The sequence below is a fragment of the Monodelphis domestica genome, chromosome 1 (assembly GCF_027887165.1).
Source record: "Monodelphis domestica isolate mMonDom1 chromosome 1, mMonDom1.pri, whole genome shotgun sequence".
Taxonomy (NCBI): Eukaryota; Metazoa; Chordata; class Mammalia; order Didelphimorphia; family Didelphidae; genus Monodelphis; species Monodelphis domestica.
Window position 1 is genome coordinate 153,807,934 of NC_077227.1, and position 25,777 is coordinate 153,833,710.

A 25,777-nucleotide genomic window follows, 5' to 3' on the forward strand; every position below is an offset into this window, starting at 1 on the left:
ATAGTGCAGGATGAGAGCTAGATATATATTGATCTAGAAATCAACTCAAGAATTCTTTATTTGAGGATGTAACAATATAATTATGAGGGTGGTCTGGCCAGAGTTATAAGCTTTTATTAATAAAATGAGAGAAAGAGAGAGAGAGAGATTAAACCTTGCTAATTTAAGATAAGATCTGGTCCCAGGTTTCAGCCCAGTGTGGCACCCCACCCACCCCCCTTGCTGGCTGCCAGCCCAGGAAGCCAGTCTGTTCAAGAACAGAAGTAAAGAGAGAGAACTCTCTCCTACCCTTATAAACCCCACTAGCTCCTCTCCTTTGGTGGCCACCTTACACACTGAAGCTCATGTTGATGCCAGGGGACACAAGACCATTAGATACGACATTATTCTGTAACACCCACAGTTGGGGTGCTGTGGGATAAAGGTATTTTACTTCACATAGACCATAGAACAACCATAGGAGAAAATTACATCTTTATTTCCACTATTCTGTAACTTAAATTTAGCATTTCTCTCAATTATGAATGGAGGAAACAAATAGTCTGAGAAGGCCATATGCTTCACCAAGTTGTCAAAGGGGTCCATGACATAAAAAAATAAAGTTTAGAACCCCTGATCTACAGAGATGATAAGCAATATCATAGGATTATAAACTGGGATCTGGTAAGGAACTTATATTCCATTCTCATTTAGCACCTGAGCCAATAATTGGCTTTGTAGGGTGAAAGGCTAGCTTTGGAACTAGGAAAAACCATTAAGCATATGTGCTATATGTGTCCTAGACACTATGCTAAGCAAGATACACAGAAAAGCAAAACAAAAGAAAAAAAGGGAGAGGAGATCCCCTGCCTTCAGAAAGCTCACATTCTAATGAAAGAAACAACTATGTAAATACAAGATATTGTCAATAGAGTGTAAATGGGAGATAATCCCAAAGCAAAGGCACTAAAAAGCAGGGGACAAAGTTCTCTTGTAAAAATGTTATTTGAGCTTTGTCTTGAAACAAAGCCAAGAAGTTGAGGTGAGAAAGGAGAGCGTTCAAGGAATGAAGAACAGCCAATGGAAAAGGACAGAATGGAGAAATAGTGCCAAGTTCAAGGAATAGCAAGAAGGCCAGTGTTGTGGGAATGTAAACTGCATGAAGGAAATAAAGTATAAGAAGCCTGGAAAAGTAAGACAATGAAACTGAAAGCCAAAGAGTTTTATATTTGACCCTAGAGCAGCATTGGCAAACCTTTTCCTACTTTGAGTGCCCAGAAGGCAAATTCAAGCTGACTGTGAAGCCCCCTCCCCCTCACCCCATTACCGGAGAGAGCTGAGGGAGGTAATGCTTGCTTTGGGCAGCTGGACAGAGGGGCAGGGCATGCAAAAAATGTCCTCAGGTGCTGGGAAGAGGGGGAACTGAGCAGCTTCCCGAGTGCCGGCTCTGCACACATGCCACGTCTTCGCCAACGCTGTCCTAGAGGTAACAGAAAGCCACTTGAGTTTCCTTTATAGGGAGGAGGAATAGGGAGGTGACTTGGTCAGACCTGCACTTTAGAGAATTTTGCTTATTGAATGAAAGATGATCTATAGTACAAAGAGGCTTCTGACCAACCAGAAAGCCATTACACTTAACATTATCTATTTTATATATTATTTGTTTGAGCTTAGATGTTTCAGTCTTTTTTGACTATATGAATGTTTTAATTAACAGTGATATGTAAACACGTCCTGTAGTTCAAGTAAAAAAGCACATTTTCATTCTAACAATTATTATAACAAAAACAGAACATTGAAATTAACTATGTTTTTAGCAGATGGGAAATGACTCATTTTTTGATGTGGGAAGCATGCCTGAGCACTTGTCTGGGTAGAATCAGGCCACTAATTTGTTAAAGATCAAAATTAATACAAAGTTAGAGGGGGAAAAAAGAATAAGAATATATGGCATTCGATTAAAACATCTCAAAGTTGTCGTAACTAAACAAGTTATTGAAACCAAAAAATATAATTGTAATTCATTATAACTGCTTCCTTCATTAGAAAATAAGCTACTTCCAAGCAAGTATTATTTCCATTGTCTTTGTACCCCTGCCACAGTGTCTAGCATATAAACAGCTGCTTAATAAATACTTGTTAAACTCATTGAGAAAAAACAATGAAATGAATTAATTTCCTAAAAGAAAAAAAAATTTCCTGAGCAACTGATATAAAATCAACTGCCATAAATTTCAAAACTGCCTTTAGGTAGCAAACATTTGACTTACCCAGGAATACTGGCATAGCAGCCAACAGCCACACCAGTTTATAAAAATAAATTTGTTTGAAAAAACTTATGAGGAATGATGGAAAATTAAGAGCAGTATCATTTTAAAACAGCAAAAGAAGCAGGAGAGAAAAAACAAGTTTCCAAAAAATATGATGAAACACCAAATTAAGGGCAGTCATTCCAAGGTCATTTTAAAAATGAAAATAGAAAGAGGACAAGCAGGCACATAATTGATCAAATCTGTAAAGACATTTTTAAGCAAAGTTTTTTCACCATCAAGGACAATAAAATCACTACCTTCAATTTTTTAAAATAAAGTTTTCATTGATATATTGTTTTTACATCATCTAAATTGCACCCATATGCCTCCTTCTCCTCCCCAAGAGCTTACCTCTACTTTATTTTATTTTTTCTTTTATTCATCTGTCCCTCCTACTATATTCCCTCCCAATTGAGCGTATTTAATAATAAAACCCTCAATACCAGATGCTTAGTAAAGAGAAACAAATTGACTGTGTAAAAATGTATGTCTCATTCTGCCTTAAATTTATTATCTCTCTGAAAATAATTAGACATTATTAATTAGAGACATCTTTCATCTTCATTCTTTCAGACTCATGCATGGCTTACCATTGTGTTGTTCAAAGTTCTAAAGTCTTTCAAAGTTGTTTTTCTTTATAATGCTACTATTGCATCCTAATTCTACATCAGTTTCATTGCAGTTTTCTGAAACTGCCATTTCATAATTTTCTATGGTACAATATTTTCTTACATTATGCAAAACAATGTTTAACAATTTCATATAATACCACTTCTTTAACCAGTTCCCAACAGGATACCTCCTTAGTTTCCAATTTTTTGCTACCACAAAAAGAGCTGCCATAAATATTTTGTACACATTGGTTTTTTTTCCTGTCTTTGATTTTTTTTGGAGTACAGACCCAGTAGAGGTACAGCTGAGTTAAAGAGTATATATTGTGCATATACATACATATGTATGCATATATTTATAATATATGTAGAACACATGGTGGTATAGGCCAAAGACTATTGTGAGTCAGAGTGTATGTTTGTATATATGCATACACACATATAGAGGTGAATATATTTGTTATATATAGCACAGTACTTATATATGCCTTAAGTATATACTTACATATGCCTTAAGTATATTCTCTGTATGTATATGTATTTTGACTATATATGAGACACACATCTCTCAAAAATATTCTTAGAGCTATACCACTATATATACTTTATATATACACTGTAGTGATTAAAAATAGTGGGAGTTATAAACTGTGGCAGATAAAAGAGTGTTTGGCTTAAATTGTGACCGCAGAAATATGGTTTCAAGACAGTATCTTGTTTTAAATCAAAATATAAAGTGGTTGCCAGGGAAAAATTCCCAAATATGAAATATACCCAAGTCAACTGGGTTTTATAGAGATTTTAATTAATACAAATGAGGAATTAAAGAAAGTGAGAGAGCGAGAGAAAGGGAATAATGAGAAAAAAGGCTAGGCCAGCCTTAAGAGAGAGAGATGAGTCAGTCTTCAATCCACTCACCACAAGATTTGTCCCAAGCTAGATTCTAGTGTTCAGAGAGACATTAGGCAGCTTTGGCCAGCTCCATTTCCAGAGAGAATTCTTCAGAGACAGTCCCTGAGAGAGTCGCAGGAGAGAGTTCCCTCTCTCAGTTTTTCATCTCCTTTTAAAGGGAATTTTCTCCTATGTCACCTCCCCTAAGTTCTCACATCTACCAATCACAGTAGACGTTTTCCAAAGGACAGACCATTCTTAATTCACACCTAAGTAGGCTTAAACTTTTGATTAAATTCACACATTAAAAATCCTCTGAGTAAGTTCTCACCTCTTTGCTCCTAGTAAATTCACAAGTTGCCTGACCTTTATAGGTACTTAGCACCCTTTTGTATGAGATCTAAAAATAGGCACAGCTTAAGAACTTTTGCCTTACTATAAGTATGGGTTTAAGTATTTTTCATTGTTCAGCAAGGAGTTTCTTCCCCTAAAGTATGCTTAAGTAGGGGTGGAGTAGAGGTCTCACATTCCTGATCTAAGTTCCTTCATTGTTTAAAATGGGGAATGGTCTTAACCAAATCTTATGAAGTACGGTCTGAGAATTTTTAAGATTCACAATACTATATATGCTTTATATATAAAATATAATTACATAAGTGTTTTTGTGTTGATCTCAGGTACATACACAGGCACACAAAAACATACATAAGCATAAGCTCTTCTCCCACAAACTCAGCTATATCATTATTAGGCCTATACTCCTAAGAGATCAAACAAAGCGGAAAAGAAGTTGTACATACAAAAAATATTTAGAGCAGCTCTTTTTGTAGTTGTAAAAAATTAGAAATCAAAGGATGATACCTGGGAAATCATTATACAAATTATGATATGTGAATGTAATTAAATGTTTACATATTTCATATCAATATATTACATATATGTAGTCAAATTCATATTTTATTATATATGTGAATATAAACATACAAACATATATATCATATATATATAATAAACAAGAGTTTAGTGCTTTTTAAGCAAAAAAAAAAAGTTTAAAATTGCTTTACAAAATGATTTGACCAAATTACAGATCCATAACAGTGTCCTAGCCTACATATTTTCCCACAGAACTTACTCATTTTCTTCTTTTGGTATCTTTATCATCTGATGGGCATAAGGCAGTGATGGTAAACCTTTTAGAGATCAGAGTGTTGGGTCATGCCCCCTCCCCCAGACCCAGTGATATGTCACACCCACCTTGATGACCTTCCTCCCTTACCCCAGACACAGAAGAGAGGAAGCGTTACCATTGGGCTGCTGGGCAGAGGGGTAGGGCATGTGAGAAGTGTCCTTAGGTGCATGGAGAGGGGGAGGGGAACAGTTATGCCCCAAGTCCCTCTGGCTTTTTTTGTAACAAACTCTGGCAGGCAGCTAAAAGGTGTGTCTACAGAGAGGGCTTTGCATGTCCTTTCTGGCATATGTGCCATAGGTTCACCATCACTGGTATAAGGTAAAATTATCATAGTTAACTAATTTGCATTTCTCAAATAATTATTTAGGGCATTTTTCACATGACTGATGACAACTAGATTTCTTATTTTGAAAACTACCTGTTCAGAGGCAGTACAGTTGCTCAGTGGTTAGAGCCAGGCCTGCAGATAGGAGGTCCTGGGTTCAAATATACACTCAGACATTCCATAGCTGGTGACTCTGGGCAAGTCACTTAACTCCCAATTGCCTCACCCTTACCACTCTTCTTCTTGAGAACTAATACCTGTTATAGATTCTAAAAGAGAAGATAAGGGGTTTTTTGTTGTTGTTTTGGGGGGGAGAGGGGAGGAAGAAAACTACCTATTCAAATCCTTTGACCATTTATCTATTGGAAAATGTCTTAGTTTTGTAAATTTCAATCAGTTCTTTAAAGATTCTGGATATGATACTTTTATGAGGGACTTTTATGTTGCAAAGATTTGTTCCATTTACCTTTTTCCCTTCCCTCATATTAATTCATTTGTGCAAAACCTTTTTTAATTTTATATAATTAGTATTGTTCTTTTTTGAGAGGATTTCTTCTATCATATGCTTAGTAATAAACTCTTCACCTACTAGATCAAAAAGTAATTTCTTTCTTGTGCCTCTAAATCATCATGAAGTAAAATCTTTTACATCTAGGTCTTATATCCAATTTGGAGCTTATCTTGGTAGATGGTGTCAGGTTTTGGTTTAATTTCTGCCAGAAAGCTCTCTCTGGTTTTCACAAGTTTTTTTGTGAAATAGTGAATCCTTTTCCCAGTATCAAGAGTCTTTGAATTTAACATTACACTACTATGTTTGCTTCTGTATGTTGTATACCTCATCTGTTCCACTCTGACCTGTCATTTTTTTTTACCAGTACCAAAATGTCTTAATGATTATTATTTTGTCATAGATAAGATTTGAGATCTGGTACTACTGGACAAATCACTTAATTTGTCTCATTTTCCTCATAATTAAAAGAGGGATAATAGCACTGACTCTTCAGTTTTGTTGTATTTCTTCCCTTTTTTTATTATGAATCCTCAAATTCTTGACTTTTTCTTCCTTTATGTAAACGGTTACCTTTTTCTAGATCAATAAAAATATTCTTTTTGAGAATTTGGTATTGCACTGAATAAATTAATTTAGCCAATACTATAATTTAAAAAAAAATTATAATGACTTGATAAACATGAACAACTGTTTCTCCAAATTATTTAGGCTTTTATTTCTGCAAAATGCTTTATACAATCTGTGGGTGAATAATAATAGCCAACATTTACATGGCATTATAAGATTTACAAAACACTTTAGAAATATCTCACTTTGTCATCACAACAATCCTGGAAGGTCAGTGTTATTATCTCTATTTTACATATGGAAAATAAAGCAGAGGTAACTTGCCTATAGTAACATTTAGATTCTAATAACAAATATTGACACTGACAGAGAATAAGAATGATGTGATCAGAATTGAACAAAAATGGAAGAAAATTGGCCGAATTGCCTGTGGAAAAATAAATTCTTTTTAAAACATTTTCTTCCCAAAGCAAAAGGCCATCTTTTAAATATTTCCTTCAATGTTCTATTTCTATAAACTGCAGAATGCTCCAGTCTTCAAAGAAATTAAATTGTGGATCACCCAAAAGAAAAAGGAGAGGTATTTGGGGCTTGACAGGGTGTGACACATTACAAACAAACAATTACAAAAGAAAAAACAGTATAAAAATTACTCCAAGGGTATAAGCAAAAGAAATAAGCTGGTCATGTGGCCAATATTAAAGAGATAAATAATAGACAAGTCATATGTTTCAATGGTATACTATCTATGTAAAAGAACTGAGAAGGGCACCCTAACACATTAGGTAAACTGCAGCAATTTGATAGGAGAATGTGAACAGGATGGGCATGCATGGATTGTGATCTACATCTTTGGAAGAAACAATCATGATGAAATAAAAGATCCATTGAGTGTCTGAGCAATAAGGCTTCAATTAAGCTAATGATTATCCTTCACTACAAAACCACATACTAGAGCCTCTCAAATGAGTATATTAATGTTTTCTTGAGAACATTATCCTTCCTATGATATACCTGTAAAATTTGTTTTTTTTTTGTGACATCATTTGCCCTTAACATTAAAATCATTTCTAAATACATTCTGACTCTGAATTGGGGAGAAAAGAAATTTAGTAGTTATTCCACTAAACCAAAACACTTAATTATCTGTCCTGCATGTAAACAAGACACAATAAGCCAGAAAACAATCATGCAAGTTTTTATTTTGTTTGGTTTTGTTTGTTTGGGGTAGGAATGGTTTCCCTGTACATTTCTCTAGAGCTATGTACAGGATACATGAAGAGAGTAGAATCGAACAGTGATGGCCCTGAATAGTTTTCCAATCCTTCAAATAGAATCATCAATATTAGAAATAGAAGGAACCTTGGAGATCATCTAATCTTACCATTTAAAATGTGTAAAGTAAAGCCTAAGGAAGTGAAATAATTAGCCTAAGTTTATAAAACTAAGCAATAGAATTTAGGTTACAATCCTAGTTTCCTGACTCCCTGATAAAGCACTCTTTCCCCTATATCATGCAATATTTTTCACTCTTTTGATATGTTATCAATTCCATGGTTCATATAAAGTCCCTTTTTTGCTGTTCTTTATAAAAAGTAATTTTTCTTTTTAGGTGCTTGTCAAATTCATAATGATAAAGAATTTTTAAAAAGTTTTTAAACCCTTACCTTCTGTCTTAGAATCAATACTGTGTATTGGTTCTAAGGCAGAAGAGTGGTAAGGGCTAGGCAATGAGGGTTAAGTGACTTGCCCAGGGTCACACAGGTGGGAAGTGTCTGAGGACAGATTTGAACCTAGGACCTCCCATCTCTAGGCCTGGCTCTCAATACACTGAACTACCCAGCTGCCCCCAAAGAATAAAATTTTTAACATTATTAATTTATTTAATCAAATGAACTGAAGTAGAGGAATGAATCCAAAATACAAATAATCTAAAAGACTGCTCATATTTGGCTTTGGATTATGTTTTCCAATTTACAGTGCAACATGGAAATTTATTACTGTCTGAGAATTCATTTAAAATAATGGAACTAAAATATGAAAAAATTTCAGAACATAAAGTATCAAGTTTCCTCATCCTGAATCCTCCAACCTTGAAATTCCTCCCTTACTGGAAATAAACAGTTGGATTCTGGAAATGATAAAACAGTACACCAGAATAAACAGATCTACCCTATGTCATACCTGCCCAGGACCATAGATAAGAGTTTTGATTTCTAAAAAGCATTCTACAAAGATGAAAGACTAAAAAGTAAAAGAAGAAACTTGAAAGATTAAATGTCAATGCAATAAATAATTCAGAACACTAAATACTCTTTATAGTAAGCTATACTACCAACAATGCAGGTTTTTAAGAAGACTACTTTAAGCACTGCCAATTTTTAACACCTGCTCAATTTTCAAGTAACTAGTTATTCAAGAAATGACAAGTATAAAAATCCATTCCAGATCAAATAATTTTTAATTTGGATTATTCTCTGCTGATCTTCAATCTCTTATCTACCTTTCAGAATCTCAAACTGGATGCCCAGTAGGTATTCTAAACTCAACATGGCCAAAAATGAACTATAATATCCCTGCAAACCCTCCTAATCTCCTACTTTCTCTATTACTAGGTAGGGCAACACAATCTTCTCAGTCCTTCAGCCTTGCAATCTAAATGTCTTACTTGACTGACTTACTTTCCCAATATTTCTCACCTCTCCTACCCAATCTGTTGTCAAGGGCTGTTGATTTCACCTTTGTAAAATCTCTCCAACATGCAGCCTCTTCTCACTTTTTACTCTAGCCTAGGCCTTCATCACCTCACACTTGGGCTATTGCATAAGTCTGTTAAGTGAATCTGCTTTATATCAAGTCTCTTGACCCTTTCCAATTCATCTTCCATTCAACCACTATAATGATTACTAAAAGACAGGTCAAATCCCACTCCAAATTCAATAAATTCCAATGGCTCCCTATCACCTCCAAGATCAAATACAAAATCCTCTTTTTTTTCAAACCTCTTCATAATGTAGTCTTCTACTTTCAGGTCTTTCTTGTACCTTAATCTCTAACATGTAAAATTTACAAATAAGGAAATTGAGGATCAGAAAGACTAATGATTTGTTCAGGATCATTGAGCTAGTGAAATATCAGAGCTGGGATTCCACATCAATGTTTTGTTCATAAAATGCTGTTTGGAAAGCTTGCCAATTATTTGGACCTCAAAAATTTGTTCATCACTATGTTTCCCAACCTGAATAATTCACATGTACTGAATTCTCTTTATTCCTACAACCACCACACTGATATATGCCTTCATTCCCACCCAACTGAACAGGACAATTATAGGAGACTCCTAACAGGTCTTCCTTCCTTTATTCTATTCCCATCCTACTCCTACCTCTAATCCAGTGGTATTAAGCTCAAATATAAACAGGAACCAATAGTTTGTAGATAAGGTTCCATATGCAGGCCACATATACTTAGTTTTAAAAATTTTAATGTTATCTATGCTTTAAATGCATATTTTGCTACATATTTCTCAATTAAATTTTAATCTGGTTTCTGTCACACTCGAGAATGTTGCAGGCTGCATGTATGATACCTCTGTACTACCTCCATATCATTTAATTTTCCTCAGACATGAATTTTATGTCACTTCTCTGCTCAAAAATCTTCAATGGCTCCTTACTGCCCACAACATAAGGTTCACAGTCTAATTGCTTAGCATTAATGGACCTCTCCAGGCTGACATGACTTCTAACTATGCCACAATATTCCCTGCTACATATTCTATATTCTGACAAAATCTGGCTCTAAGCTAGCATGTGCACAAGATGTGAAGAGCACCTGTGTTTCAATCCTGCTTTGTGCAAGTAGATGAATCTCAGTGGGCCTCAATTTCCTTATTTGTTAAATGAAGGTTTTGACCTAAATCCCTTCTAGGTCTAGATGATCCTACATAAATTTACTACATGACACTGGTTCACCGTACGGACCCTAAATCACCTCTCAGATGACACTTTCAACTTGAATAGTGAACTATATTACAAAAGCTTGCCTAAGTGATCATGTAATCTCCCTGCCTTAATTCCTTTCCCCTTCTCTAATCTATCCTTCCCAAATACAGTGCCAAAGAGATTTTCCTTATGCTTTGATCTGACCATGTTACTCCCTATTTAGTAAACTCTAATATCTCTTTATAACTCTAGGGTGAAATAAAAACTCCCATGTTTTAACCTTTAAAGACACTTTTACAATCTGACCTCAGGCTATCTTTCCAGTCTCATCATACATTGCTATTGCTCCCCTTCCTCAATACTACAATCCAGTCAAACTGGCCTTTTCTCTGTTCCTCACACACCATCTCCCACTTCTGTGCCTTTATAATAGCTGTCTGCCAAAAGTCTCTTTATCCCTGACTAATAAGAATCCTTTTCTTCTTTCAAGAAGCAACTGAGTCCCACCTTCACATGAAGGCTTTCCAGATATTGTTAAAGAAAGCCCTTTCCTCCTTCTCCCTCCCAGTTTAATGTGTTAAACTGCTTTGTGTTTATTTATATTTTCTCTATTAATTCAAATATTTATATATGTCCCTTTTGTTTCCCCCACATACTTTAAGCTCCCTGACAGAAGCTTTCATTTTTTGCATCTGTATTCCCAAATCCTAGCAGAATGTTTGACAAAGAGTAAATAAATTCACTGCGCTATAATCTAAAATCCTAATTTGCCTCCTTTTCACCCATCTCTCCTTATCTCATGCAACCTTTGGAAAGCTGCTAGGATATTATTTTCTAAAATGAAGAATGTATATCATATCATTCTTCTGCTCAAAAACCTTCAATAGCTTTTAGGATAAAATACTAAGTCCCCACTAGCAGTTAAAGCCCTCCACAGGCTATGAATTCATCCAAATTATTCCAGAATGCAATTAGGAATCATGCTAAGAAAGTGACTAACATGTTCATACCCAGAGATCTTACTGCTAGGCATATGCTGAGATCAATGATAAAAAAGGTCTCCAAATATTTATGAAAGCATTTTTATAAGTAGCAAACTCCCGAGAACAAAGTAGATGTTCATCATTTAGTACACAAATAATATATTGTGGTACACAGAGGTAATGGAATAGTAATGCACAATAGCAATGAATATAGAATGGCTAACAACTTATGATATACAAATACATTAGAATATTGTACAAATGATGAAAATGACAGATTCGGAGAAACATGAGAAGATTTATAAGAACTCATGCAGAAAAAAGCAAGCAAAACTAGAAAATTAATTTATACAATGACTACAACATAAAAGAAAACAACTTTCAAAGACTTCAGAACAAGGATCAATGCAATAACCAATCATGGTTTCTGAAGACTAGTAAGGAAGCATGCTCCCCATGTACTCTTGGCAGAGTACAATGCATTAGAGAAAACGAATAAGACAGATTATTTTTTAAAATGGTCCGTTTGTGAATGTTTTATTTGACTATACTTATTTATCACAAGAGAGGACACAGAGGGCAAAGGAATTGTTAAAGGGCTGGGAGGCAGGAATTGTGACAATAATTAATTATAGCTAGCATTTAGATGGAACCTAACACAGCCCAGGCACTGTATTAAGTGCTTTACAAAAATTACCTCAATTGATCCTTACAGATCCAGTAAGGTAGGTGCTATTATTATTATTCCTATTTTATAGATGAGGAAACGGAAGAAAACAGAGGTTAAGTAATTTGCCCAAGATCACATAATTAGTAAGTTCCCCAGGCTGGATCTGAACTCAAATCTTCTTGACTCCAGAAAAGCACTATATTCACTGTCACCTAAGCTAATTCCTTTAAAAAAAAAAAAAGGAACATCATAAAATTCTAAAAAGAAAAGCAAAAACCTAAAAAGAAAAAATCCTAAAGGAAATTCTAAAGAGCATATAGAAAAGCAGAACAATTCTGTTATAATCTGTCAAATTTAATACACACTTCAAAAAAAGAAAACCAACTATATATAATACTCTTTATTGTATTCTGAAATGTTCATTTTTTTTATGTTAGGTTCATAAGAAAAAATGTTAAAAATAAAGAATATGATGGAAGAATATGTAGAAAGACTTAGACCAACTGATATAAAGTAAACAGAACCAAGAAAACAATATGTACAACGATATAAAGGGAAGGAATTTTTAAAAAAATTTAAATTGAATGTTGTAAAAATAGTAGTGAGCAAATCTGATCCACAGAGATATAAAAATATTACCTTTTCCTCCCCCTTTCCTTATAAGGGACTACAGCTATAGAATATTGTATAAATTGTCAGATTTGGTAGAAGTTTTGTTTAAGAGTTTTTTTCTGACTGGAGATTTTTTTCATCATTTTTAAACACTTAAAAGAAATATATTGAGAATGTAGATGGAAAAATTTTCTAATAAAAAAAGGGAAAAAACACTCCACAGTTTGGTTCCCATGTACTTGTCTAAACTAATTTCATATTGCTCCTCTTCATCAATACTCTATATTCCAACCAAACTTGCCTAGCTGTTTTCTTAACAACATACAATCTCCAGGATCCCTACCTTTATATGGACTATCTTCCATGGCTGGTTTAGGCTTTCTTCTATTTCTATCTTTCACAATCCCTAGAATCTGTCAAAGCTCAGCTCAAGCTCCACTTCTAATAAGAGACTTTTCCTTAACCTTCCCTTTATTATTTCTTTCTCCCTATGAATTTACATTGAATATAATTTATATTTGCAATGCAGTGAGACCTAGTGAACAGGGAACCCAGAAGAAAAGGATTAGAATTCTGTCTTACTCAACTGGCAATATAACCACCATGAACAAGTCACTCAAATTCTCAATTCCTGGAGCAGCTCTCTTAAACTGCAGTCTGATTGCTGAATAGTTGCCAAATCTACATTGATAAAGTAAATTTCTTTAGCATAAACTCCTTACACTAACAAAATCTAGGTCCAAGCCAAAAAATAAGTTATATTTTCTATCAATATTGTATTTTCCACAGTAAAATATTAAATCCTTAAGGGGAGGGACTTTGTATCCCTAATCCCTAGCACCTAGTAAAGTGCCATACACATAGTAAGACACCTGAATGTTGAAATTATTGGCAAATTCTAGACTGTGGCCAGTGCTGTTCCCAAATGGGTGGCAAAGCATATGTCCTTTTTCCTCTCTAAAGATGTATATAAGCATATTGAATTCTGTAGCTCATGGGGATGGAGGGGATTCTGTAAATCTCATTAATCTTTCCTCAATTAAAGACCCTTATTATAACTAATGAAAAAAATTACTGGCAAAATTGTTTATTTAAGATGATCCATGTAAAACTATAGGATCCTTAGCCCTATATATAGCATACAACACCATTGTCTGATGGAGAAAAAGAACATTCTTCATTTCTGCAAAAAAAAAAAATTTTTTTAACTCCTACAAGCAAAGGTCTATGCCAGGTACTCAAAATACAAAAATAAAAATGACAGTTACTGCTCTCAAAAGGTGTATGTTTTATCAGAGGTTTGTGTAATGAGTAGAAGCAAGGTTAGTATAATACAAAGCAGAGAATAATGGGATAAAGGATAGATTCAGACAATATTTGGGGTGAGAGAGCATACTAATAAGAATTCTTTTATGGGAGACCTAATATAAAACAAGTTGAGGTTTGGATGGAATGTCACAGATAACACTGTTAAATCTATCTAAAGTTCAGATGGAGAAAGAAAAGGTGGTTATAGTGGCATAATGGGAATGCAAAATACAATTTCAAATTACTTTAACAAGAAAGGCTATATAAAATCAATCAACATGTATTTATTAAACACCTATAGTATGCCAAGCACTAAACTAGAAGAGTAATAATGCAACACACAAATTTTAATTCAAAGTGATTTTCCCTATGATTTGCCTAGCATAATTACTATGTACAAGAAGTACCTAAAATGCTTCCTGGCTCTAGAGCAATGACTTTATATTTAAAATATTGGATAAAAATATTTCATAACTTGTGTGCTTCAGCTATCTTCATATCAGACAAAATGATCACATTAATTCTGCAAGCTGCTAATTCTAAATTCCACTATGATTTATGACTAGTTTGCTTTGGTGGCCTAAAAATGCCTACTTTACAAAAAATAAATAAATTAGGACTAATAAATCTCTTTTAATTCGTTTCATACCAAAGACACTAATCTTGGTTAAGTGCCTAAGTGGTCTTTCCATCTATTGGGTCTTAATGTATACTTCGGGAAGAGATCCTAGTAAAGCTGAGCATAACACTTGTACTAAAAACACAGTATGCTGTCATGGAAACAAAAATCAAAGGAAAAGTATAGGAAGCCCTACTCAATAAACAAAAATACCTACTAACATACTAGGCCCTGCCTGTATACAAAAGGGATACAAAAACAAAAATCATGCAGTCATTACACCCAAATGAGAATTAATAGACATATTCAAACTCTGCCTCTTTTGACTATTCCCCACCAATGCAAACTCCTAGAACTAGAGAAGTAGTAGCCAATCAGGTCAAATCCACCAAATTCAAGTTTATCACATGAAAAGGGATGACTAGAGCAAAATTATTTCTATGGCAACACAAGAATCCCAAGAGAAGAGTAGTTAAATTGAAATGTAATAATACTTGCTCTTCTCTCCATATTTTGGAGTGGGCTAATTCAAAATTTAATTCTATATAATAAGTCCTTATTAAGTCACTGGATTCACTGGGTCTTAGATTTAGTTAAAAGAAATGCCAGGGGCCATTCAGTCCAACCTCTCTTTCAATTTTTCAGATGAGGAAAGCAGGTCAGGGGAAACTGAGTTGGCCATGGAGAATGGGAGAGACACACACACTTAAGTGTCCAGTTTTGACTATTACTGAAGAACCAGTGCTCTTTCCACTGCACATACATCCAGAGAGTACTGGGGGATGGGGGGGGGGGGGGGTAGTAAGGAGGAGGGAGAGAAGTAAAAGTTTTCTCTATTTACTCTAATCAGCACTGAGCCCCAAGACCCCCAGGCCCATTCACTTCTTAGATAGCATTAGCATGTCTAGCATCTGCCTTTAAGTAGAATTTGTTCCTGAACAACACTGCCATATTCATCTTTCTAAAGCACCTTTTTTCAAAGAAACTTGGGCTGTAGAGAACTAATTCAGTGTTTGCTGATCTTTTTCAATTATGAGGACTCAATTATGAGTAAAAAATTTGTCATATTCACTGAACAGGAACTATAATATTAGCATCTGATGACTGAAAAATGCATAATGACAAATTATAAATTAAATAATGCTTTTAGATGAATTTGCATTTTATTGATCACAAAGGTAGCAATATATCCAAAGGAAAAAAGAACAATCTAAATTTGTTCAAGATCTTTATTCATATATATGGATTCATCCTCACAATCCCAAAAGGTTGGGAGATAATACTTGGAAGTCTCTTTCTAGGTCTAAAATGATATGGTTCTAAGTTATACTGATAAAACAGTTATCATACAATTAAGATTTCAAAAGATCACTTTCCATGTCTTTAAATAGGTAAGAATTATCACCCTCATTTTATCATTGAGGCAAAGTCACACAGCTAATAAAAGTTAGAAGATCTCAAACATTATACTGTATTGTTTCTGCTACGCTGCATTATCAAATGGAATCATTTGTCATGTTGAAGTTGTTTTATTCTGCCACAAAAATGTGGTGGAATAATTTTCTGGATCCAAAACTTTGAGCTCTTAAATTTCTATCTTCAATAACATTGCTTCTGCCTTTCACAGAAATTTGATGAGTTCTGAAAACATCAAGTTATAATTCATATTGTGCCAAGCACAAATACACCAACAGACAGAATACAAACCACAAGAATATGGTTTTACAATTTTAAGTCTTCCTAGGTTAACTTCCATAAGTATTTTAAAGCATAAGAATTTTCAATCACTGTTATAGTCTTGTTGAACTTAATGGATATTGAATGAATAACCACAATTAGCCAACAAACTACATTCATATTTCATTGTTCATTTCAGCAAACACATAACCCATATGTATTAGGACATTGTTAGTAAACAAAGTTTAAAATTTTTCTTTCTATAATAAAAGAACATAACAATAACAGCAGGAACCTACAATAATTTCATTTATTACACAGCAGGTTTTCTAATCAATTATCTGAACAAAGAAAAATATAAAAGTGAGAATCAGAGATTTCATCTGGAATTTTATTTAAGTTTTTGGTACTTCAAGAGACCCATTAATAGGTTTTTTATATTCTAATGTTAACATATAACAGGAAAAATTAGAAATGCAAGAAAAATAAATCACCTGTTCTATGTAGTCTGACAGTCATTTTTCATTAATAGAGCAAATAAAGTCTCAAATTATTTTATTAGCATATCTCATCAGTGAAGTAAAGTCCCAATGTGGAAAAAAAAAGTGCAGACTGGCATTTTGCCTTTATTTACTATCAAAGTTCTCTTAAGGAAACTAAACATAATTAAGGAGAATTTTCTTCCCAATTAGACTGTAGTTATATAACTATGTAAGTTTGTTACATATTACAACTGAAGTGTCTGCTACTGTGTTTTTTTATCCTAACACTAAATTCTTACCCACCACAATAACATTCCAAGTTTTCCTAACATCTTAAGTTTCAAATTAAATTTTGAGATATTTTTAATAACTTTTTTTTACATTGAGTTGTCTGGTAGTCTAAAAAACTGGTTAGAATAATGTAATTTTAATTTGCCACTAAAATGACACATTTCCTATCCCAAATTAACAAAATCTATACTGCATTTTCTAAGGTTTTCTCCAATTCGATTTAAAAGAGAAATGTATATATGTGATTACTATTTTTAGGTGTCTATACTTCTCTACAAACATAAACCAGAATTATGTGGACATCAAATAGTTTCATAACCAGATAGAAATAAATCATTTACATTCCTCTTATGCAAATAGCATACCTGGAAACTTAAGAGGCAAAAAAAGCAATGATAATCATAAAATGCACAAAAAACAAAGCATCTCAAGGACCTTAGGAGGTCATTTGATTCAGCTATTAATAATAATTGAAGACATTAAAAATTACTCCAAATTTTTTTTTATCTCCACATGCCTAACCTCTCTAGGAAACTTATTCCAACATGAAATGACTATCATATGATTGGGGAAATACATCAATTTTTTTTTGCCTTATATTTTAAATCCCAGTATTTGTGTATAGCAGTAAACTCTGTGTATAATCAAACATATATGTATTGTCATATCCATTTCCTTCTTCTATTCCCCCAAGCCCCTAAAAACATTTCTAAACAATACAACATAAAACACTTTGGGATCCAGAAATATTCATTGGTATTCAATTTTGCAAAAACTCTTGAGATAAAAAGGTGGATTTTTTGTCTTTCTTATGCATAATCAATTAAAGAGTTCCTTAGATTTTTAAAAACACCATTCATTTTCAATACCAGTGATGGAATTAGGAAACAAAACCCTTTTACATACTGGATCCAAATACAGAATAGAAAAAAAATTACTTTAAAAAACCATATGGCCAAGAACCAATGGGGGTTTGGGGGGTGGAGGTTTAGAAATTAAAGAAAAGAGGTAATGGGAAGAGAGCTCAGTCAGGATGGTGAACAAGCAAACACAATTTTAACCAAACATAGTGATAGTCTCTATCAACATTTTAAAAGGGGGGGGGTTCGGTAAATATTTAAATGGTAAAAGATCAAACAGAGGACCTTGTAATGTCAATAAAAAAAGGGCCATCTTGTTTTTTGTTTTGTTTTTCCTAAGTTTCAGGTATTTTTTAGAGCGACTAGGCTGACGTTTACATAACCTCAAGGCAGGAAAAAAGTGCACCTGTAGCCTGGCCCCCACTCGGTCTAAACCACCTCCCATCCATAAAGGCACTATCTACATATTCCTTGGGACTCGGGGATCAACCGCACCATCATCACGCTGGACTAGCCTTCCACTTCTAAATTTACGATCACCTCCAGGGTTAGACACTGCGTTTAACTTCACCTACTAGTTGGAAGGGGCATTATTTAAAAAAAAAAATTTAAGGGGGGAGGGTGGGTTGGTTTTACTCAGTTAAATAAGCAAAGCCCGAAGGTAGGTAAGACACACGTTATCCCAAACTCCTTCTAGAACTCACCACCCCACAAAAGCGGGAGCCGGGGCGGATCGAGGTGCTCCCTCTCCCCCATCCACACCCCAGCATCAACCCCGGGGGAGAGGGTCGGGCCACCGCCCTCCAGCTCCTCCGGCTCCCCAAGGACCTGGGGGCGGGGGGGAGGGGCGCTCGTTAGCGGATAAAGGGAGAGGGTGGGGAGGGGAAGGGGAAAAGGAGGGGGAGGATCAGAGGCGCGACCCCCTCGCTTCAAGAGGGAAGGCGAAATGGAGAAGGATGAGGTCTCTTCGCCAGTTAACCCGGGAAGCTTCGGGGTCAAACACGGCTTCCGAACGGCCCCGGGAAGAAGAAAAGGAGGTGTGGGGGGAATGGAGGTAGAGAGGGTCCGGGAAGCTGCTCCCAAGCCAGGGAAGAGCCCCCTTGGGCCTCGCCCCCCAGTCACAGATTCCCCACCCTCAGGAGACAGCCGCCAGCGGCAGCGACGGGGACAGGGACCGGCACAGCCCGGGTCAGCTATTCCCGAACGCGCGGGAGGCAGAGAGAGCCAAGAAGCGAAAGGAGGCGTTACCGTGAACAGCTCCAGGAGCTGGCCAGGCTGAGTGGAAGGAGCCGACACCAGCTCCGGCCCCGGTTCCGATTCCGGCTCCGAGGCGGCAGCGGCAGCGGTGGCCGCGTCCTTTATTTTTGCTGCAGCAGCGGCGACTTGTCAAAAGGAAAGACGTAAGAAGCGACGGGCAAGTCTCGCGGGACTTGGGCGGAACTCTCGCGCAGCCTGGAGCCCTCTCTCGCCTCCCCTATCCCCTCCCCCCACCCACCCCAGCACTTGGGGTCCAGATGGGGAGGGGAGGGAGGGAAAGGAAAGGAGGTGGAAGCCTAGGAGAGAGGCAGGAGGTAGAAGGGTGAATGGAAATGTAATTAATTGGAAAGAGGAGGAGGAGAAAAAAAAAACAAAATGCCAAGTTCACACTGCATGCCTAACACACCCACCTTGTTCTTTGTCTTCCTTTGGGAAGCTGCTTGCATTAACACACTCCATCTGCCACCAAGGAGACCTCGTCTCATTTTTCCTAACTCTCCAAGAAAAAAAAATTGCTTCCCAACCACCTTTTGCCTTCAAATTGCATAGTCATGGATATTACACTGTGCCAAATAAGTAGATATTCCCCAATTCAACCATCGTGGGCAGCAAACCACTTTCTGTCTCTATATCTTCATTAATTGGGGGTGGAGCGAGCTGGAAGAACCATTATACCACCTGCTTTACTAGATTTTATCTGACCCAGGGAACACTCCCAGGAGCTAGACTCAGGGCCATTAACCCCAGTGCAATGCTTCAGACTAAACCAAGAGCACACGTGTTTTGCTCTCTAGCAGAGAAAAGTTGACAGCTCGCCAGAACTGTCTGGAGCCACACCTCTTTATCTCAAACATGCTCACACAGCCTTTTGAACTCTATCTGCTTTCTCACAGGGCTAGAAACCTGTGGTTGGTCAAGTTCAACAACATTCAAGTGTTTCAATTGACCTAATTCTAACTGGTCATGCATTTGTAGGCAAAAGGAAGTCAGAACCTTATGAACAGGGCCTGTCTCTTCTCTGAATTCTTTTCTATTACAGTGTACTTAGCCAGTCACTATTTAAAGGTCTTGCATCCTGTAATCATAACATTCTCTCCCCTATGTTGCTTCCACTTTCCTTTCTCTTCACTTCTTTTTCCCAATCAACAAGGTAAATGCCATTTTACTTCCCTAATTACCCAGTTCATCATTCATTCAACAAATATCTTTGACCATTTTATTATGTACAGGTCAGTGAGACTAGCCGCTAGGTGGTGAAGTAGATGGAGATCTGGGCCTATTCAGGAAGACCTAAATTCTAATCCAGACTCAGAAATTTACTAACTGTGTGACCTTGGGCAAGTCACTTAACCCTGTTGGCCTCAGTTTCCTAACCTGTAAAATGAGCTGAAGAATGAAATGGCAAACCACTCTAGTATCTTTGCCAAGAACTCCCCAAATGGGGGTCATAGTCAGACACAACTGAACAACAACAAACACTGAGCCCATGGGTGAGGTCAAAGTAAAAGGTAGGGCACCAGTGTCTAGAGGTTTGAAATCCAATAGAAATGAAATAATACCTTATACTTATGTAACACCTTATGATTTACAAAGCACTTTCACAAAATCCATTAGAGTTGAAGGAATTATCTGTTGTTCAGTTCAGGCCAGTCCAACTCTTTGTGGAATTTTCCTGGGGAATAAGAGGAAGAGTAGATTAAAGAAAGGATTAGTCAAAAGAAACTCTTAAAGAAGGCCAAGGAGGAAAAGTCATTTCTAAGATATGAAAGGAACTAAGTCAAATTTAGAAGAATAAGAGACATTCCTCAAATGATAAATAGCCAAACGATACGATTAGGCAGTTTTCAGAAAAAGAAATCCTGGCTGATTTTTAAAATCACTAATAATTTAGAAAAGTGCACATTGAAAGAACTCTGAGGTAACTCCACACACCTCTCAGATGGACAAAATTGACAAAAAAGAAAAATGACAATTTCTGAAGGGGTTATGGGAAAATAGGGAGATAAAGCATTGTTGATAGAACTGGTGACTAGTCCAGCCATTCTGGAAAGCAATTTAGAACAATGTCCCAAAATGTTTTATACTGTACATACTCTTTGACCCAGCAAAACCATTTTACCCCCCACACACACATATATACCTACACATACATGTATGTGTATATATGTAAATATTGGGGTATATACATACATGCATACCTATACCCTAATATATAGCCACTCTTTTTATGTTAGCAAAGAATTGGAAATTGAGAAGAGTAATGACTAAATAAGTGATAGTATATAAATGTGCTATAAGAAATGATGAAGAAAAACCTGCTAAGATCTGTATGAACTGATCCAAAGTGAAGTGAGCAAAACCAAGAGAACAATTTATATAAAGACAAAATTTTGAAAGACTTCAGAACTCTGATCAGTATAATTGACCAACCACACTATCCACCTCTAGGTAGAGAGGTAATAGATTCAGAGTGCAGACTGAAATACATTCTGGGTATTTAGGACATGGTTACTGCAGGAATTTGTTTTGTTAGACTAAATGTTTATGACAAGTTTTATTTTTCTTCCTTTCTTAATGTGGGGGGGAGGGAGTAGGAGTGAGAGAATTTGGAACTGAAAATAAAATAAAATTGAATTTTAAAAAATTACACAGTTTGTGTGTGTGTGTGTGTGTATGGATGGATCTATGTGTACAGAGGCAACAAGGAGTAGCATATAAATCACCAATTTCTAAGCCAGAAAGACATAGAATCAAGTCTTGCTTCTGACCCACATTGGCTATGTGACCCTGGGCAAGTAACTGAATGTCTCAGTATTCTAGGCTGGTGATGTCAAACTCAAATAGAAACAGAGGCCACTAACTATACAAAGGACACATTGACTTAGAAAATCACATATTAATATTATCTATGTTTTATCATATTTTTATTTTATTAAATAATTCCTAATTACTTTTTTCACACTTTATCTTTTTCCTCAACTACATAAAAAGTTTTTAATTCATTTAAAAAATTCTGAGCCTCGATTCTCTCCTCCCCTCTTCTCTCTATGAGAAAGTAAGCAACTAGATATAGATTATGTATGTTCAATCATGCAAAACATTTCTGTTTTAGCCATTTTCAAAAGAAAATGCAACCCAAGAAAAACAAGAATAAAGTTTAAAAACATGTATGCCTCAATCTGCATTGACTCCATCAGCTCTTTCTCTGAAGCTAGATAGCATTTTTCATCAAAGTCCTTCAGAATTATCTTGGATTCTAATTATATTCTAATCTTGTTTTGCTTGAATCAGGAGTATGGTATTGTGCATGCAGGGCTCTTATTTGATACCTATGTTCTAGGAAACTAAGAGGGCAAGTTGTAAAGAAAGTGTCAACCAGCACAAAGGGAGCTTCCTCCCCCAAGAGCTCACTATGCCCAAAAGATCAAAGTTCCCATCCCTTTTTAATAATATATATGGGTATATGTATGCAAATAAACACATAACAAATACATATATATGTCACTTTCCTCATCTATAAAGTAAGCTGGAGAAGAAAATGACAAACTACTCCAGTTTATTTGCCAAGAAAACCCCAAATGGGATGTAGACTCTAAATGATCACCCTAGTGCAAATAATAATATGGAACTAGGTCTTGATCACATTTTAAACCCAGTGGAATTGTATGTCAGCTATGGGAGGGGGACTTGGGGGAAGGGAGGGAAAGAACATGAAACTTGTAACCATGGAAAAATATTCTCAATTAATTAATTAATTAAAATTTTCAAAAACTTAAAAAAAAGAAATGGGTTCATAAACAGATGAATGAAAAACAGCTGAAACAAAGGGGAGCAAAACTTGAAGCATAAGGAAATTAATAGATTTATCCAGGATTACAACTACTAATTTTTAGCAGGGGAATTTGAACTCAGGTCTTCCCTACACCCAGTTTCAGCACTTTGCTACTACTGTACTTGCTTTTATAATAAACTTGAAATATATGACTACATGCTAAGTGCAAAAAGAGTAATGCAAAATATAAGTAGAGCAGAATACAGAGGAAGTAGCTCTCACTATAGCCAGCATGATCACAGTGTATTCTCTAGAGAGATTAGGATTTGAATTCAATCTTAATTGATTTTGATAGGTTGGAGAAGAAAGAAAAGTGGGGGGAGGGATGATTCAACATCATGAGATTCGGAACCATATAAACAAAGGCCTAAAAAGATGCTACTGCAATGTTTACAGGAGAGTAAATGGACCAGTCAAGCAGGGCAGGATAATTCTTATTAGCAAAGAATGGGGATGGAGAGATGGAAGATAGACTGAGGCAAGATTAGGAAAGACCTTAAATGAGTTATTTTGAGGAACAAATAAAATGATCTTTGTAAAATGTTTAGCACAATTAATAGCAATGCAATGATCCAGACAATTCTGAGGGACTTATGAGAAAGAATGCTATCCACATCCAAAGAAAGAACTGTGGGAGTAGACATGCAGAAGAAAAACATATGATTTATCACTTGTTTATGTGGGTAGGATTTGGGGTTTAGGTTTTAAAAGATTACCCTTTTACAAAAATGAATAATATGGAAAGAGGTTGTGAGTGATAATGAAGGGTAGAGGGGAAGGAGAGAACATGAATCATGTAACCATGGGAAAATATTTTTAAAAAATAAAACTAAAGTTAAAACAACAAAAAATATAAAATGCTTAGCACAGTGCCTGGCACATAATAGTTACTATTCTTATTGTTTATTAAATGTCAAGATAATTTATTCTTTCAAAATAAAGAATTATCATCTAGTCTAACCACCTGATTTTGCAGATGAGGAAAGTAGAGCCATAGAAAGTTCCATGACTTGCTTCTCCTCTTACATACTTTCTCCTCTCTGGGTTTTTGTGACACTTGCTCTCTTGGTTTTCCTCCTAATTGCCTGAAAGGTCCTTGATCTCCTTAACAGTGCTGTCATACCTGTTTCACCCTCCAGGGTCTGATGAAAGGAGCAGCTAGGTGGTGCAATGGATAGACTCCTCTTCCTAAATTCAAACCTGGCCTCAGACACTGACCAGCTGTGTGACCCTGGACAAGACACTTAACCTTGTTTGCCTCCACTGTTCGCCTGCAAAATGAGCTGGAGAAGGAAATGGCAAACTGCTCTAGTATCTTTGCAAGAAAACCCTAAGAGTTGAACACCACTGACTGAATAACCACCACCTCACAGTTATACTCAGTTACTCTATCTCCCTCACCCCACATCAGTTACCAAATCTTGCTGATTGTACAATAACTTCTCTCGAATCTGAGTTCTTTGTCCCCATTCCCTATAAGCATCCTAATTCAGGATTGAATTGATCATTTATCATTAAGCTTTGATTATATTACAATTGCCTCCTGGCTGGGATCTCTTTCTCAATCTCTCTCATCACCCATCCAACTGCCACAAAGTGATATTCCTAAAGCTCAGCTCTGATGATCTCACTCCCTGCCTCAGAAAACTTTTTTTTTTTTTTTGCCTCTAAAAGCAAATACAATCCAGGCCTGGAGACAGGAGGTCCAGGGTTCAAATCTGGTCTCAAATACCTCCTATCTGTGTGACCCTGGGCAAGTCACTTGTAACAGTCCACCCCAGCTATGGGCAAGGGAAACAGTTGGTATGTACAGATTGTCTTAGAAGAGAGCATGCTTGAGCATGCTCAGTATTGCATGTGTCTGGGAAAGCCTCTGACCTTTGACCCCAGCTTCTCCCAGGTTAGGCGGGAACACAGGTTTCTTTGTGATCACCTGGTTAAGAGAAACCACACCGATACCTTGTCATTAACCAATGATAATCATCCCTATGTACTGTGTATATTTGCATATCAAAGAGATTAAATATGGCCCAGCCAGCTCCGCCTCGCTCTCTTCTGCTCTTCCTCCCTTCCAGCTCGCACTGATGCCTGTCCTTGCTCCATCTTTAATCTTTCTCTATCATCTCTATGACCTGTGTGGTATTGAATCTGAATCTCTGGACTGGTAAAAGCCTTTGGAATGGTCCATTGATCAGAGCTTGGCTATGGCTCATTGACATTTAATAAGGCATGCATTTGTGACTCATTCCTGCCACCTCATATCTCTAATTCGACTCCGTCATCCCCCTCGTGGTATCTAAAACTTCTATCCTTTCTCTATCTTCCTACCTTAAAGCTTCTCTCTCCCCACTGAGGAAGCTTTATCACTTAACCCCAATTGCCTAACCCTTACTGCTCTTCAGCCTTAGCATCAATATTTGGTACCCATCCTAAGAAAGGAGGTAAGGGTTTAAAAAAGAAAACCCTTAAGAGAATCTATTGAAATAGTTTAGATATGAATTTAATCAGTCTGAATAGGGTGTTAATAACAGGACTAGAAAAGACAATATATACAAGGCCAGAATAATTTCTCATTACATGTAAGAGCAAACAAATACCCAGTGAGGTCCTGAAACCAACACCCAAGCTGGATAATTTTGTTTCCTAACCTATGGTTCTGACCCAATGATATGATTTATTTTTTATAGTCTTTTGACTTCCTCTCTACATTCTTTGTGAAAGTGATCTGCAGTACAATTAATGAGAACCTAGAAAGTCAATATGACTTTTGCTTTCTTCTACTGAATCAAGAACAACCTGCCATAAGGAATGTTTTAGAATGTGAGACTATGGAAAGAGGGAAGGATTTGGAATAAAA

The 25,777-nt window shown here is 36.0% G+C and overlaps 1 protein-coding gene across 25 annotated transcripts in view; it reads right to left on the bottom strand.

Annotated features, from left to right (window-relative positions):
* Positions 1 to 25,777, bottom strand: part of HERC1 (HECT and RLD domain containing E3 ubiquitin protein ligase family member 1) — a 242,772-nt gene that overhangs the window by 192,669 nt on the left and 24,326 nt on the right. For 15 of the 25 annotated variants that reach the window (XM_056820258.1, XM_056820313.1, XM_056820236.1 and 12 more), the window contains exons 1-2: positions 19,080 to 19,220; positions 1,307 to 1,459 (exon numbers count right to left, since the gene is read on the bottom strand). The gene's annotated coding sequence lies outside the window, so the exon portion shown is untranslated. Of the gene's footprint in view, positions 1 to 1,306; positions 1,460 to 19,079; positions 19,221 to 19,498; positions 19,858 to 20,647; positions 20,761 to 25,777 lie in introns of those variants that run through there. The other 10 variants (XM_056820264.1, XM_056820242.1, XM_056820232.1 and 7 more) reach the window with 6 other exon arrangements.